This window comes from Leptonychotes weddellii, chromosome 12 (genome assembly GCF_054177405.1).
Source record: "Leptonychotes weddellii isolate Sample4059 chromosome 12, ASM5417740v2, whole genome shotgun sequence".
Taxonomy (NCBI): Eukaryota; Metazoa; Chordata; class Mammalia; order Carnivora; family Phocidae; genus Leptonychotes; species Leptonychotes weddellii.
Genome location: NC_138380.1, coordinates 34,451,716 through 34,457,680, shown reverse-complemented (window position 1 = coordinate 34,457,680; position 5,965 = coordinate 34,451,716). Strand labels below are relative to the sequence as shown.

The window sequence follows — 5,965 nt, the reverse complement described above, 5'->3', positions numbered from 1 at the left end:
AAAAAAAAAAGGATGAGATCTTGGAGCAGAAGCCTTATAGAACTGGCCCGTTCACAGAAAAAACAGAGAGCTAAGAATGCAATGTACAAGATACATTCCGGAAATGATCAGCCCTGTGCTGTGCTGAGGAAGGGGATGCACTGGAGTTAGGGAGAGAGAGAATCGCCAGTGGTATGTATGGAAACATATCAGCTGATGGAGCAGAGGAGCTGTGAGTTTCAGCCTTGGAGTCAGAAATGCTTTGGTTTGATTGCTGACTCTACCAATGAGCAACTCCATGAGTTTTTGCACACTCAGTCCTCAGTTTTCTGATGTGCAAAATGAAACTAAGAGCTAGTACTTTAATAGGGAGCACTGAATGAGACAATTCAAGAAAAACTCCTAACAAACCACCTGGCACAAAAGGAGTGCTCAATAAATGTTGTCTACTATTACTGCCGCTATCTTAATTATTATGTTGTGGAAGAACTGAATGCTAAGTTAAAAAGGTCCGAGATTTTACCAAACAAGTCAGCTTCAGTTGAAGAGTAAAGTTCTACCTCAAAAGAAATTCATATCTTATGTTTTAAGTAATAGCTATTATTTCTGATTATAAAAATACTATGTACTTACTGTGGAACATTTGAGAAATAAAAAAAATAAAACCACCTATTATCTTATCAAAGATAACTACTGCTAGGGGTTTATTTCCTTTTTTGATGTATTTCTTTTCAGTTATTTCTGTTCTTTTCAGTTATTTCCATGTGACTTACAAACTGTCTGCCTATCTATTTACCTACCTGCTATATTTAAAAAAAAAATGATTTTCACTGTTTTATTTCACTAATTGTTTACATGGCTAGAGAAGAAGTAATATTCAATCCTCCGAAAGAAAAGATTAAAGAGAGAAGCCAAGACAAGACCCAGGTTGGATCTACAGAGCAAAGAAGGAAAGAGAGGGAGAAAGAAGTCTGAAGAAGATACAGAGATTTATCTCCTTGATTTCTGACATCTTTCTCATTCCTGGTGGTGACTTTCCTTGAGTGATAAAACTACTTTTGTTCTTCAAGTGGAGTTCTATCCCTCATTAAAAAATAAGACCTATATGCTGGGTTACAGCAAAATATAAATCTTAACTCCCTGATCAGCCTAGGCATGGAGAGATGCCATCCTGGGAGAGGAGAACGGGAACAGGGTCCCTGCGGGAGCAGCACATTTCTACTTATCACACTTGTCACAGAGGGAGGACATGCCTGTTTTGTTTATTTTTCTCTCTTACAACCCCGCCCCCATCAATCTTTGTTTCTTCTTATGTTTGCTAAATTCTGATAGTCGAATTTGCATATTTTAGCACATAAAGATCTCCTTCTTCTCCAGTTCTGATATTCTGTGGATCTCTGATTCTAAATGTTCACAAAAAGCCATACTGTGGTTGTACAACCATGTGAATGTACTTGTGTCCCTGAACCACGAGCTTAAAAACTGTTAAAATGGGGGCGCCTGGGTGGCTCAGTTGGTTAAGCGACTGCCTTCGGCTCAGGTCATGATCCTGGAGTCCCGGGATCGAGTCCTGCATCGGGCTCCCTGCTCAGCAGGGGGTCTGCTTCTCCCTCTGACCCTCTTCCCTCTCGTGCTCTGTCTCTCATTCTCTCTCTCAAATAAATAAATAAAATCTTTAAAAAAAAAACTGTTAAAATGGTTAATGTTACATTATATACTTTACCATAAGAAGAAAGTCATAATAAAAAATAAGAGCCATAGTTGAATGGGGATCATTTTTGTTTCCAATTCTACTTTCTAACTTTTGAAAAAAAAAAAAAATGAGAACTCTCTGATCCAACGTGCTTTTGTTCAACATTCTAACAAACAGCCAATGCCACTCCCCTTACATCATGCTTCTAACTTAATTAAGAGCTAATGTGCTATCAGAATTAGACTACAAAGGACCATGTCACTGAAGATCTTCTCGGTACAATGTCAGCCCCTCCTCATCAGGGGCCCATGCATAGTTATTTAGCTTTCTGAGCATACCAACTCCCTTTCCAACCAGACACTGCCTTTCTTCAGAGCTCTGTTTCTCAAACAGAGCCAGCAAATTCTTTCACTAACACTGAACAACCATAACTTTATAAAAGCATCCACTGCCTAGTGCAAAAATTCATTCCTTTCAATTCTATACTAATTATATATTATTATATATAATATAATATAAATATATTTTATATATTGATTATATTATATATAATTCAATACTAAAAATAGTATTTTATTTTTAGCATCCCTTGTTGCTGACTGTATTGAATTGGTTGGCTCAGTCATCAATCAAGCATTCATTTATTTTACAAATGAATATTGAGTGGCTTGTAGTGTAAAAGAGCCTTGGCTCTGTGGGCAGACAGAACTGAGTTCAAATTTTTACCCCATTATTTCACAGTTTTGGTACACTGGGCAAGAAACCTAACTTCTCTGAGCCAATGTTTCTACACTGTCAAATGGGGATAAAATATCTATTTTATGTTGTGGAAATTCAATAACTTTTAAAACATACACAGTTAGTATTCAACAAACATTGTTTTCTCTATGTTTATGTAAGCTATGGAGCTTAAAGATGAATAAAATATAGACCTCTTCCAGGAGACTCTATAAACTAAAAAGGGAAATGGGCCAAATTATAGAAACAATTGTAATACATTTTAAAAAGTGATAAATGGTGGGGGGCGGGATAAAGATTGCGATTGTGGGTCTAATGAGAGATCATATCTTGTTAGGGGGCCAGAAAAGACTTCACACGGGAAGTAGCATTTGCACTGAGCTCACTTATTTAGGACCAGGTACAGGTAGGGGCCTGAGTGGAAGGTAGAAGGGACATTCCAAACAAAGCAGAGAACGGGGATGGATGATGATGATGGTAATTACAATGACCCTCTACCCAGACCACTCCTCCAACGAAAGTGAACAGGAAAGCAATGCCCAGGATTCCATGAAACAAGAAACCTTCACAAATTAATAGGAACTTCAACCATTTCTTTTTAAAAGATTTTATTTATTTATTTGAGAGAGAGAATGAGAGAGAGAGAGCATGAGACGGGGGACGGTCAGAGGGAGAAGCAGACTCCCTGCCGAGCAGGGAGCCCGATGCGGGACTTGATCCTGGGACTCCAGGATCATGGACTGAGCCCAAGGCAGTCGCTTAACCAACTGAGCCACCCAGGTGCCCGAACTTCAACCATTAAATCAACAAATAAATACTTAATTGTGCCCCTATCGTTTATTTGATGATGAAGGCAGAACTTTTTCAACATAATAAGGGCTGTAATGATTCATTTATGTTTTAAAATCATTGCAATACATTTTCATTAGAACTGAATACTCCTTCAGGAAACCCTGTAGATGTTTACTGAGAGGCAGCTGACATCCACATCCACATGATACAGTATATTTGGAATGTGAAACTGCTCTGAAGTTTTAGTGGGTTGTAAAGGCAAAAACTTGAGAAAGAAAAGAAAAAAAGGAAAAAATGGAGATGGGAAAAAAAGAAAAAGTGGAGATTTATCAATTATCCTGTAGATGGTAGGGTCCATTATTGCTCTCTCCGGCCATCTGTGTGCACTTAGACAAGTTGCTTGACCTCTTAGGACTCAGGGTATTGGAGTCTAAAGAGTCCATGGTTCTCATTTGATGACTATTCACAATTGTACTAATTCAAAATCGCTGAAATCCTTACTCAGTCACAGTTTAATGTTTTTATGTGGCACTTCATTATAAAGATGTGATAACTAAGTAAGTTTTTAACATGTCTTTTTGGAGAGCTACCTTTCATATTTCCAGTAAACGGCTGATAATTGACAATCACCTGAACATATACTGATTCTAGAGGAAGCTGCTCATGCTCTTGCAGCAGAAGAAAACTACAGCCAAAGAACAAACTCTTCACCCTTTTCATACAAAGCCAGAGTTATTTTTCGCTCTCACATTACAATCTCACTTCTAATGTTCCATGATATGAAACTGATAAAAATGAAATCTTTTGAATTTATCATGTGCCTACAGCAAAAGGACAATTGCAAAAAAAAGCAATCTCATCCCCATATGCCGAAGAAAAGCTAAACAATGAGTGAAAACAATTTCCTATGATATAGCATAAGATTGCATTTAAAAATATTCAAATTTCACTAAATTAAAACTTGGATTTTTCTTTCATTTCTTAAAGAGACTGAAATTTAAAATATTAGGTATGATTGCTGGTTTCATTTATAAACCAAGAAAGTGGTTTAATCATGTATCTGATTATCACCACTTACTTTCATTATGGAAGTGCATTATAATTGGTTTGATTACTGAATTTGTCAATTATACAGCCAACACCAATCAACCAAAATGAAATTCTTACGGAACCAAGAATATAAAACGAAAGTTCCTTTCTCAAATAATTATCACAATTTTATCATAATTCTTCCAATATGGGGAAATGTAATCCTGCAGATGTTGAAATGATATGGAATACATAAGGAATTAAAGCTGGAGAGAGTAAAATCGAGGGAAGCGTACTGAGGATGATTATTACTATTATTACAAGTATACTAAACTGTATGTAGACACACTCCATCTCAGCATCCCCAACACTTGACCATAATCCCTACCATTCACAGAGCAACATTTACAGAGTAAATGCCACAATACCTAATAAAGAATAAAGCCTTATAATACACTTTCTGAAGTGAGTGTTAGTAGGTTAAGCAAGAAACTACCTTTGTCTCGAACTCATTTTTATTCAAAAGACTAGCAACCATTTGAATAAATTTTTAGAGAAGGAAAAAATAAAGCACTTTAGAACTTTAAAAAAAAACAAACCTACAGAGCGGGAATATTTAGTGGTTAGAAACAAAGCTAATGTCTTTATAAATTTCCTGGTATTATTATTATAATAACTTAAAACTATTGGTCTATGTCATTTCAATAAACACTTAAGGAACAATCAGATGTGAAGCTTCCCCCCGCCCAACTAAATCTATTAACATGAAAATGTCATTTTTTTTTTACTCCACTAGAGGGTAGTCTCTCAAAACCAGGGCTTGGAGCCATGAATTTAGCCTGTTTTTGACCTGTTGATAAATTAATCCTCATGTTCCAGTCTTCTCAACAAGATGTTCCTCTAGTATACTAATTAAGGTTGTAAAACATGCATTTTTAAAATTGCTGTCTATTTACTCCTAGGTGTTCTTTCAGAAATATACACTGCTATACTTTCCTGTGTTTCTTTTTTCAGTGTCTGATAACTGGATACATGTTTTACATATGTGGTATGTATAGCACATTTTTCTGGTAAATATACATTCAGAATTTGTAAGTCTAAGAATAAAGGGAAATAATTTTCTCGAGGATTTAATTTATTAGAGTTGAAATACTTCCCCAAAAGTAGTAAAACATATCTCCTAAATACACACACAGAGAAATACCCACACAAACACCTTGACACATGTATCCATTCATCTGTGGCTGTCAGATTAATTGCATCAGCTATAAAGAAATGAATATAATTGGAAATACTTATTTTTTGAAACACCCCCTCATATGCCAATGTTGTGAATTATAGAGAAAAAAAAATACATGCTTTATTTTAAAAATGTGGTCAATCCAGATAAGAAATCTCATGGCTTAAAAAAAAAAAAAAAGTGCTATTGAACAGTAAGCACATACACTAAATTAAGTAGAATCTACAGAAACCCAAATGCCACTCCAAACAGTTTCAAGCTACTCTTCTTAAATAATATAGCCACTGGTGAACTTTACAGAGAGAGAGTCAGAGGTGCTGCGTCTCCCCCAGGTGTTTTTAATATTTGGGAAATCCTTATTTGTAGCACACCCTGCTATTTTCAGAGAGAAAACACAATTTCTCTGGATGAATGATAACCTAAAAATGGGAAAACTTGTCAAAAATTTCTTCCTCTCAAAAAAAAGGGGGGGGAGAAAGAAAGAATGGAGGAAG

At 35.9% G+C, this 5,965-nt stretch overlaps 1 protein-coding gene across 6 annotated transcripts in view; it reads right to left on the bottom strand.

Moving 5' to 3' along the window:
• Positions 1 to 5,965, bottom strand: part of IMMP2L (inner mitochondrial membrane peptidase subunit 2) — a 750,329-nt gene that overhangs the window by 362,875 nt on the left and 381,489 nt on the right. The window lies entirely within an intron of this gene.